A 12,135-nucleotide genomic window follows, 5' to 3' on the forward strand; every position below is an offset into this window, starting at 1 on the left:
CCTGACATGCTGTTGTCAAGGATAGCTCAGTTCCTTTCATTAATCCACAGCAAGAGAAAGGAGGATCATCCTGCAAATACACAGCAAAAGTTGATGCATTACAACCCTATGACTCACCAGCTTCCTTTTCCTTCTCAAAACTGAATTTTGCATTGAAATCCTTTTAGAAAAATTCCTGTAGGCAATGGATGAGGGTGTTCTTCATCAATCTGTGATGGGTTGGATTTAGTGGAGCCCTAACTCCAGACAGTCATTCCTTGCAGACTCAAGTCTGACTCATGGTTCATCGCTGCTTCTTGGCTTTTTCTCTTGTGTCTTGATTTGCCACGTTTTTTCCTTTGATGAGTAAATGAGTATATCAGTGAAGAAACAAACCCAGTCTCTCTCTCTCTCATCGAAAAAGAGATTTGTGGCTGAGGGGCTAGGGAGTAAAATAAGAACTGAGGATTAGTGACTGGTTAACCTGAAGGTCCAATTTTCCAAGTCTGAATACTGAGCTATTTCAGAAAATGAGGTAATATTGATGCATCTGATGTGGGACATACTAAAATGGAGAGTTCAAAATTACTAATTGATTTTGAAGAACTGGATCTTTGCTGAAAAGGCCAGCGTCTTAGGGCCTAAAAAAACCAACAAAATCCAACCAAGAAAAACCCCACATCAAACCAACTGACACCCCCCCAAAAAATAAAACCAAAAAACCACCCCAAACTAAACAAACAAAAAAAAAAAACCCCAAAACCCCCCAAAACCCCAAACCAAACCAAGTGAAACAAACCCAAACCCAAAAATCCAAACTAAACCATCAAATAAAAAAACCTCATACCCCAAAAAAGCCCTAAAACCACACAAACCAAGAAAAAAAACCCCAAACAAACAAAACCATAAGCATCCAAAACCGCACAAACCCCAAAAAAAAGCAAAAGCAAAAAATAAAAAAAAGAAAAAAATGAAAAAAGAAAAAAAGAAAAGAAAAAAGAAAAATAAGATTTGAACTTTCCCATTGTATAGCACACTGACACATCTAGATTTTTTAAATTATTTTTTTCTTTTTTTGCAAACAGTCAAGCACAAGTTTAAAAATTCAGAATAAGCATGGGGAGTTTTTGTAGCCAGAAATGGGGTTGACTGCTTGCCTGTGCTAGCAGTGCAAAAGGGATGGACACCAGGGGAATGGCATGCTCTGCAACTGGAGAGGCAGGGCGGGCACTCCTGCTTTTTTGTTCAGAGTCGAGGACTGAGGATTGCTCTGTCTGCTGTGATTAACTGAGTGAAATAAGTGGTTCTGTGGCAAAGGGGAAGCCCTCTGGGCAGTGCTGAGGTTTGCCCTGTGCCATAGGTGATCTTGAATGTGAGACAGCAGGTGAAAAACAACTCTCAGATAATTTAGAGGATGATGACCTGTTGCATTCACCATGCTAAAAACTGCTTGTAAATCAAAACGCCCCCACAGTACATTTAATGGTCTGACATCCTTGTCTTCATTCTCAGTGTTTTGTCCTTTACTGTGTTGCCATAATTCATGGAATTATGTGAGAAAGGCATTGCAGACATCAGGTGTTACCCAAACTAGTACTCCTTCCACAAGAAGCATGCTGCCTTGCCTACTAAAATCCCCAGAAGTGGTACTGCCTGAGTGTGCTGAGCACAAGCCTGGTGGCAAAATGATGGAAAAGCACTGTAAATCTGTATTTTTCCATCATGAATTATTCATGGCTGTTACTCAAGTCACAAACAGGAAACTCGTGTAAAAAGTCAGCTTGACACAGGCGTTCATTTATGAAGAGAGCTCAGTCATGTGAAGGTTTGCCATATGGTCCCCACCAGAAGAAACAGAGATCCAGAGCCATATTTTCTCCTGGTGTACACAGGCCTGGATACACTGACTTTAATGAAGCTGCAGTTCACATGAACTCACAGTTTGCCCTCTTTCCTTTGAGAGGTTTTGTTGTTGTTTCTCTACTGACCATTTATTCTTCCTTGATTGGTTAGAATGTGGTGAAACTCAGGCTCATAATGTTTCCCCTACAATTGTCTTGAGGTTTTTTTTCCTCTCTTCCAATCCATTACAGGGATATTTCATGAAGGATGCTGGATGTTTTGTGCTTAGCTTGATATTCAAGAGGATTAAGATGTTTAAACAATGATAGGAAAAGGGGCTTGAAAGTATTACTAATATGGTAGTAAAGGCTACTATAACATGTTCAGATTAGGAGGGACTTGTTCCAGAGGACAAAATATCTTTTAAATTAGCAGTTCCTGTACTAAAAATGAACAGTAAGTTATCACAATGGGTTCTCTTTGCCTCCCTCCTAATCTTCCAGCACTGCCTGGTGCCATGAGTTTATTTTTAAGAGGATGTTCCACTTCTGCACTTTCTCCCTGGCACAGGTTTCCTGCTCTTTGTCACTTGAGCACTGGAGGACAGGGTGGCTTTCTGGGCCAAATGAAGGGTTTCTCTCATCACCCCACAAAGGTGGGCAGTGGGCAGCATGCTGAAAGCTCTGGCTGCAGGAGCCCTCCATGACGAGTCAGTGCTGCCTGGACCCAGATTGTGCCTCCAAAAGCCAGAGTATTCAGATTGTGTGACGATTAGTGAATTGTAGCAATTTATGGAAGGCCTCATAGTTTGGAGATGGAGATGCGATTAATAATAATAATAATTTAACTTTCTTGGAATGTAATGGGACAATTCCACACATTTTTTTATAGCAAAAGACTGAAATCCCTTAGTTAGTCCTTAGTTAAACAGGCAGGGACATTAAAGAATAAGATGCATCTAAATACACTGACTTGTGTGATGATGCACTACCATTTTTCCTGAGCTGCTGGTTGGACAAGACAGCCAACAGCCAGCCAAATATATTTTAAACCATATCAGGTACTCAAGGCTCAGTAACATTGCTACTAAATATTCCTGTCCTTGCCTAGGCACAATTGCCAGGATGCTGATTTGCAAAGCAGACAAAAACTAGTACACGCAAGAAAAATCTATGCTGTCTTTGAGTGCAGCTTTTCAGTGTCAAACATTTGTGTCTGTTCAGCTCTTAGCAAGCAGTGGGCTTTAAGAGTAAGGTTTAAGATAAATAGAATGATTCTCACTGATAAGGTGCTTTCTCTGAAGCACACCCAGGAAGGGTTTTTGAGATGAGAAAAGCAGAACCACATGCAAACATGGGTCCTTGTTAGTGCTGCAGCCTTGTGCTGTGCCAAGTGTAGGAAGAGGCTGCAGGTGAGAAGGATGAAGAACTGAACTGCATAAACCCCAGCTTTGATGCTGGCACCTGGAGAAGGTGAGACCAAAATGAATGGAGTCCTGGGGAGGGCTTTAAATATCCTGGAGGGATTTAAAAGACGGGTGGATGTGACCCTTGGGGGCATGGTTTAGTGGAAGGCTGGGCATTGCTGAATTCACAGTTGGACTCAGTGATCTGAAAGGTCATTTCCAACCCCAGTGACTCCGGGATTCTCAGAGTTCTCAGAGCTCTCTGTGGTTCAAATTGCAGCTGCCATGCAGCACAGACGAGCAGGAAGGGCTGTGTGCAGGAAAGTTTGTTTCACTTGTGTGATGAGCAGGAGGCTCTCACAGGTGGTGGAGCTTCCCCAGGTCCCAGGTGGTCAGTGGATCTGGGCAGGCCAATTAAAGGAAACAAAAGGATCAAAACTGGCATTAGTGAGGACTAATTAGTCTGAGACTATTCCTAGCAGATCCATACAGATCCCTGAATGGGAAAGCAAAGAGGTATTTCAGGTCTTGTAACCCTGTGAACACCCTCAGCAGGTTAAGGAAAACATGAAATAACAGATCTGTAGGTGGCTGCCACACTGCTCTGGTTTAACTGATGCCTCATACAGCTGGCACACCATCCATGCCAGGAAAACCTGACTTCTCTTGTTATGTGACACTTTGCAATACTAAAAAAACAGAAGTTTTGAAAATTTGCCTACAATTCCAGTTTTACTTTTCTTGTTTCTTTTTCATTCTTGAATAATGTAGCTAACCTAATAATTCCATTTTCCCTCCCAGAAAAAGTATTTATCTGGATGTGCAGTAATTCAATATTGTTTTTGCATCTTGCACAGATCCAGGGACAAACCAGCTTTACTATTAAAGTAGAAAGGTGGATTTCTTTTCCTCCTTGCTTGAATAGCATACCATTGTCCTGATCAATTTTAGTAAAATCTAAATAAGTGGGGCATGAAATAACCAGTTACATATTTTTTCCTGGTGTCCGAACTGGCTGAGAACATCATGGTTAGAAAATAAATGAATTCCTCACAATAAAGCAGTGAAATCTGGTTCCTATACAGCATCTACATGTGAAATCTAGTTCCTATACAGTATTTTAGCCAGATGGATCTATCTTTCCTTCTTTGACTACAAAAAAATTGCCACAGTGCTGAGGTCTCGTTACTTCCTTTAGGCTCTTGATCTGACTTGGGCAGCTGTAAGGATTTGGAAATGAGAGCTGTGTACTTCCCTGCGGTGTGACAGGGAACCTCTTTTGTTTCCCTGCCTCTCCTGTCATGATCCTGCTCCACCACGTGATCCAGGCTGGTAGGAAAGTGAGCTCTGCCACTCTGCTTGCCAATCAAACATCTCCATTTGTGGGGGAGGGTAAATCCAGGATCTGCTTGGAAAATATACTCTAATGCAAATTAAATGCGACTTGTTTGAAGTTCCATGGCAGTATCTAAACTGGTGGAAATGTTGCACATCATGCCTGTGTGGGTAATTCTGGGTCCAGCTTGCTATGAGCAATTGAAAGCATATGGTTTCAGCTTTTGTGTCAGAGTTTTACTTAGGAATCAGAAATCACAGCAAAAGTTAAAAAGGAACCTCAATTCACATCCAGATTTGGACCTAAATTTTGTGTCTGCTGTTTCCCTGCCCTATTTCCTTCATAGACAACCAAGTAAAATGAAGCTAAACAATAAATCCTGGTTCTTTGAGACATCTGTTATTAGAATCAAATGCCTTTCTTACACTTTAAAATGCTTTCCTATACCTAATATATCAAGTGTACCTGGACTGAAGAAAACTCTTCTGTGTTCATAACAAATCAAACGGGAAAACAGCAATGCAGTACATACTCAGTCATGAGCAGGTGTAACAAAGTGTGATGGCAATACATGAAAGAATAAACCAGAATACACAAAATAAATAAAACATCAAATTCTGACATTCAGAGAGAAAACAGTGGAAATTATTTGTCACCTTCTCTGTGCTGCGAAAGGTCAAATGCCAGACTGGGCACAAGACAGAGACTGGTGTTGTTTGAAGGAAACCAAGAAGAGAGTGTGACCATATGTTTTTATGGATTGCAAATTGAAGACTCTGAAGACTCAAGGAAAGGAAAGATTGTGATTCAGCTGATATTCTGGTAAAGCTAACTAAGGCCATGGTGGTTTAGGGAGCTTTCTGGTGGTATTTACTGGAAGCTTTCCACAGCATATGCCTTGGTTAAGCTTACCAACTTCTGACCACTGATGTGCTGCTTCATTCAGATTTCATGCTGAGGCAAAGACACAATAGAAGCATCTCATTTTTAAAGTCTATTTAAGTAAACACCCTGCACATGTGTGGCTTAAGTGGAAAAGCTGGACTGTGAATTTACAGCACAGTTTTTCATGCAAGATAGAACTTCCTGTATTCTTTCAGCCTGATCCTTCAGGCAGGATTTTCAGGCAAAATGAAAACTAAAAAATGTGGTGCAGCTTGTTGCCCTTGTTTCAGAGCTCCCAGCCTCATGAATGGGATTTTAAGTGAATACACAGATTCACTGCCTTTATTTCCTTACCCTTTACTGCCTTTATTTCCTTACCCTTTTGGCTATAGACACAAAAAACCCTCATACTGTTCATTTCAGATATGCTTTTTGTAGATTTTGGCTAGATTTGTCTTTCTTTGGACTTTTTTCTGGACTAAAGTGGAAGAGTTGAGATACACCTTCCACGTGAAAAATCTTCTTCAATTCCCATGATTTTCATGAAGCTCCTGAATGAGATGTGGGATTGTTAACCACAAGAGTCAGGCAAAGATGTGTTTCTAGAAATGCACTAGGAATGGGAACACATATTTTCATGTGGCTAATATGTCAGGAGCTGAGACAGCCAGAGGCCACTGGCCTGAGAAATGAGCAGTGACTCATGGATGTTCACTGACATTTGTCATAATGTGAACAGACTTCTTAGGAATCCTTATGGTAAAAAATCATCCAGTTTAAAGAAAATGAAGACGGAACTAACACCTGCTATAACCCATGCCATTGGCTAAATGCAGTCCTATGAGGAAATTCTGCAGTGCTCTGACAGGAATAAAAAAAAATATATACACTCCCACAACAGACATAATATGTCTCTGTCTTACTGCTCATATCAACCCAGGAACCAAAGATAACTTCTGAAATCATAGGAGAAAAGGAATTTCTCATCACTTCGGCTTCACCTTTGATGTTTCAGTCTCATAATATTTCCCTGTCATAGTATTGGGATGTAGTATGGTTGTAATGATCAGTTAAGGCTGATAAATACTCAGACCTCAGGATGAAAAGCCAAATAAACTCACCACCAGAACAGGGGTCCACTTCTGCTTTTCTGACCGTCTGATCCCTAGCAGGAATTTGTCTCATAAATGTCATTTTGATAACACAAGGTTACTCTTGCTTTTGTTGCAGCTGCAGGTTGTTAAGCCCACCCATTTTAGCTCAGCAAGCAGCCAAAGCTTTGCTAGAAAGCCTTTCTGAGGAGCTCTGCTCTCAAAATAGATACAGTGGCTGGCCTTTTAAAGGCTTTGAATAAAAGCTGGAAGTTACCCATTCTCTGAGAATTATTTTGGTATTGGGGCTCCTTCCTTAGGGGTAGGAGATTGAGAGCACTGAAAACCAAGATTTTTCTGAAGCTTACTTACATTTTTTTGTTGAAATGAAAAGGATATGAAAAGTAGCCTAATTTGTGAGCTTTCTAGTGTTGGCTTGGTTTTTTTTGTTTTGTTTTGTTTTGTTTTGTTTTGCTTGTTTTGGGGTTTTTTTTTGCTTATTGAGAAAAAGCGTAGCTGTGGATTTTGAGAACTTTTTGAGAGGGTTTAGTCTTTCCAGTTTCTGCAGTATGAAAATGCAGATGGTGTGAAAGATTCTCTCTTTTTCTCTTACGTTTCACCAAGCCTAAATGTAGTTTCTGTTTGCTTTGAATTTCAAATATGGATACCATGAAAAAAGTACTCCTTTTGTTTCTGTCTTTCAGAAATCAAACTCTCAGCAATAACTTTGCCTTGAACTGGCAGGACCAGAAACCCACAGAAAACTTGAAGTGGCAGAAGCGAAACCAGCAGGAAGCCATGAACCCTTCTTCTTTAATTTTCATCCCTTCATCATGCACCTGAGGATGTCACCTCCATGTGTTCTGTATGGTGACAGACAGGTTAAAACAGAAGAGAAGCCTTGCTCTTTGTAAAGGTAAAGTTTTCCAGGACTGGAGATGGATGGCAGGAGACAAAGCATTTTTCTACTCACCTTGCACTCCTTTTCCCCTTCCCATGGTTTTTGTGGACACAGTATTAAAGAGCTGAAGACTTCACAGAGGGGCAGGCAGCTGAGAGGCTGAGATGTGCTGAGCAACCTTGTGTGTAGCTCCTCCTGACCTCCTGCAGCTGCCCCTCTGCTGCTTTCCCTGTATTTTGGCTCTGTGAGCAGTTTTAAAGGCTCTGCTTTGTTGTTCTCCCGTGAAATGCTCTGACATGTTGAACTACTGCCCCATTCCCAGGTTCATGGAAAGGAAGTGCTGGTGCTTCCTATCACCACACTGAACAGATAAACAGGAACAATAAAAGCAAGAGGGGACAATGGCCACGTTCACTTCAGGCAGGCTTTGTTCTGAGTATCATCAATTAGAGTGACTTATCCAGGGACAGCTTGTGCAGGCTCCTGCTGCTCCAAAGGCCTCTGGCACCATTTGTAAATTTCTGGAGCTTGAAAATATCCCATCAGAACATGTCTTTTCATCTCTGCTTTAGGATATGACCTTTTGGCTCGGTGTGGTCCCTGATAGCATCATCAATTCTGCCACCTTCAAAACAGCTCTTTCAAGGAGCATAAATAAAAGCTGGTCTCTTAGATTTAGTTATTTTGTCTATGTATGTGTTTTGTAAGGAGGATAATAAATAAATAAATAAATAAATCTGGACATATAATATCTGAATGTCTTGTACAGTGATTACATGATTAAAATTCTCTCAGAATATCTGTCTGCATTTCTGACTTGCACAATGCAGCCTTAATGGCTTCTAAGTGCTGAATTTTGCCACAGATGAAACGAACACAAGAAGTGCAAAGCTTGTTAACATGAGCCAAGCCTGCCATTTATCTGATATTTTCAGCACACTGAATGTGAATGGCAGTTTTGCTGCCATTATGGAACTTATTTTAGATATATCAAGTGCCAATTTTCTTTCAGATCATGAAGAAAGGCCACAGAACAGAAATTTAGTTGTTCTGTTGATAAAGCTCCTTTAGATTGTCATAAAAAGGAGCTGCAACAAAGCAAGGCTGCTTGCTGCACACAATGCAGTAAATAGCAGTTCTGTCACAAATGACAGAATTAGAAACCAATTCCTGCTGATGCTTCCTATCTGTGCACCGAAGTGTAATTGGATCAAAGTGCTGGGGGCCATGGGGAAGTAGAGATACACAATTTTGTGACAGGCTGCTGAGTCTGGGGTCTGTGTTAAGGCGACTGGGATGAGGAAAATCAGAAGACAGGGATGAACACAGAATTTTCATGCAGGTGTGGGACAGAGACCAAGCGTCCTTCTGCTTCAGTAGCACAGGAGCACTCGCAGTGTAAAAAAAATCACCGATTCCTGCTTGTTTTTAGATTGGACATTTATTTACCTTTTTGTCCTGCACTTTGTGCAGCACAGAGAGGCTGCAGGATGAGTGTTTGGGTACCTGTCTCTGAAAGGGACAGTATCAACCCACACAATGTACTCCAGACACTTCTCTTGCTGGTTTTGGTGGTGGAAGATCAGGACATCATTACTCTGGTGCTGTGGCTTTTTAAATCCAGGCCCTAGGAGAATTGCTAGGAGAATTTAGAACCCTGAGAGTGTTTCAGATGCAATGGCTGGAAAGTAATGTTTACTCTTAGTAGTACACCTCAGGAAGCTGGCCTGGTAAATGACATCTTTGATCATTTCCTCCCTCTCAAATTTGTCTTCACTCTCTGGATCTGCTTGTGTGTCTGTGTGTACACTCCCATGCAGGTGGCTGAGGTTTGCATTGCCATCCAGTGGGAAGGATGTGTGAGCAGAAGATAGAAAAGTAGAGCTGAGCTCAGCATAGCAACGACATGAACTACAAGTTGGTATTGACAGCTTCAGTGGGATTTTGAAGAGTAAGGAGAAAGAGAGATGTCCTATAAGGACTGAAATTCCTGCTCCTGGGGAACCTGCCTGAAGTTCTGTCTTGAGCTTTCCTTTTGAGTCTCAGGTGCAAAGAATGTTTCAGTTTTCTGAATTCAACTGCAAAAAAAAAAAAAAAAAAAAATTGGAGCTGAGCATACAGGAGCCACAATGAACCAAATAAACCTAAACCACTCCAGAGACCAAACCAACTTCAGGCCCTGCTAGTTTGATCATTCCTAAACTCTCTGCAGCCTTCCATGGGCTGTGGCTGAAGCCCTAAAGTTGCTCCATAAATGATAAGACCAGGTCTAATTTAAAGCTTTTTCCTGACAGGGTACTCAGTTTGCTGTGTGCAAGAGAAAAGAAAATGTGATTGATTCCTGACACAGTGCTGTGGGGCATTCACATGAACTGCACCGTGGAGCCTGATGCAAAATTAGGGCATGTCAATCTATTTGCTGTCTTATTCTGGAAAGGTGCTGCAAGTGATGTCATGAGGGTCAATTGTAGCAGGGAGATAATGTCTTGTTTAAAGACTGAAATGATAAAATGGAAATGTTGTGCCTATCCAGATGGTGTGGGGCTGGGAAGGTCTGCGAGCATGATGGGTAATGGGTTTAAAATTAAATATGATTTTGATTAATTGCAGAAAGTGCATGGTATCAGCAAGATGAAATCTAGTAAGAGCAAATGCAATGTACTATTCTAAATTAAAAGAAAAAAAAAAGTGAACAAAGAAAATTTGGGTGACAGAGATGCAGAGATCACAGACTGAGTCTGTGTCAGCTGTGCTGTTGGAGAGGATGGAGGAGGGGAAGGCACTTTTAATTTAAATATCTCCTCAAAGGAAGATCAAACGTTGGATGGAGAAGGAAATAATGCCTGGGCACCAGTGAGGCCAGGGCCAGGCTCTGTGTCCCAGCATAGGCTCAGGAGTGCAGGGATGGTTTTTGCAGACTGGAGGAGGGAACACAAGGAGTGAGGACAGATTTATGGAACAGGGCCTGTGGGGGAAGGTTGAATGAATTAGCTCTGTTCACCTTAGCAATATAAGGCTGAAGGGAGATGAAGAGTAGCTGTTTTTTAGAACTAAAATATTCACATAAGGGACAGCAATAAACCATTCTGCATGACCTCTGCTTGGGGAAAGTGAAAAGAATCTTCCAGCTTAAAAGAAAAAAAAAAATCAAGTAAGAGGCTGGGTGAATTTTTTTATGCTAAGGACGGGTGATCAATAAAAGGAGCTACCTAGGAAAGTTAAGAAATATATTTTTCTGGATGTTTTAAGGAGAAATAAGAGTAATATTTTGTAGATACTTAGAGTCTAAAATTACCAAATTATACCTCAGGAGAGAGTGAGAAGGGACTACCTGGAAATAGTAATCCTCTCCTGCAGAAATCTAGGGATCAGGGAACTAGAAGCTGAGTGTACAGATCCATAGCCTCTGTCCTTCTGAAAGAACTTTTGCATTTCAACAGGTCTTCTAGCTTTTCTGGAGACAGAGTGCATCAGTTACGTGCTAAGGAATATTTTCCTGTATTAAGTGAGAATTCAGGTGGCCAGAAACATGTAGTAGAGGTGTTCAGAAGTAATAAAGTAATGAAAATGTCGACAGATAAACATGATAGATACAGCTTTAAAAGTCAATTATTTTCTTTTTCATTAGGAAATTGCTGATGTTTACAATGAGGGTAGTAGCAAGACAGCCTGTAAAAGGCAGTTTCTATCCATCACATTTTTTATATTCTTGCATTTCTTCACCAAAGACTTGTCCAAATAAGATGTATTCAATCTTTTGGCAGCTGTGCTCTTCCATTCTCTGCATTATCTGCAATATTTTCATGCAGAAAAAGCTTTACTTTTCCCTTTTGGTGGTTTACAAGTCTGCTTTAATAGATCACAATTAAAATATGGATTTTTAAACCCTGAAAGATGTTCTTGGCTTGAGGCAAAGGGTTGCAGTTGGATAACTTCACTGAAATCCCTTCCAGCCCTACTTTTTCACTGATTCTATGTTTATCTTTTCATGATTCAAACATAAGAAATTCAGAGAATATTCCTGAGCATGTGGTTTACAGTAGAGATGTATTGGTATTTCCATGTTCAACATGGTGGGATTTTAGGCTTAAATAGAGAAAAAGACAGGGGAAATGTTGCTTTTCTTCTGATTACAACTCCCTCGTCAAAAAAGAAAAACAAAAAAAAAAAAAGATAAAATAAAAGAAAGGTGACAGGAGAAAGTAAAGCAACACAATTAAGGTTTACATTATAGGGGAGAGGAAAATTACTTCTGCAACAGTGCCTCAGGACACATAGGGGGCTGGAGACTCCAGTTTTCACTGAACCTTTTATGTTTTCCTTTTTCGAAAAGTTATTAACTGTTAATCAGAAGGAGTAAACAACATTAATTCCTCGAGCACTACTTCCATGTAGGGCTCCTCTTTCAGTAGAAGAGTGTAACGGTTGAATTAGTTTTAAAAAAAATTACATTTTTGGATCTCTTTAAATGTACAGTTGTTAAATTTTCTTATTTAACTTGGTAGTGACAGTGAAAAGACAAGGTGTCAGAAATAGTTTCTGCTCTGCTTTTTTTTGTAAGCTGAATTTCCTCTGTGAACTTTCCAGGCAAAAGCTCTAATTTCAGAAGAACTCCAGATTTCTACCAGGCTGGCAGAGGAAACATTTGATCTTCTATTAGTTAAATCAGACCTTTTCATCTTCTTCTAAAGGCAGA

Source organism: Haemorhous mexicanus, chromosome Z, assembly GCF_027477595.1.
Source record: "Haemorhous mexicanus isolate bHaeMex1 chromosome Z, bHaeMex1.pri, whole genome shotgun sequence".
Classification (NCBI taxonomy): domain Eukaryota; kingdom Metazoa; phylum Chordata; class Aves; order Passeriformes; family Fringillidae; genus Haemorhous; species Haemorhous mexicanus.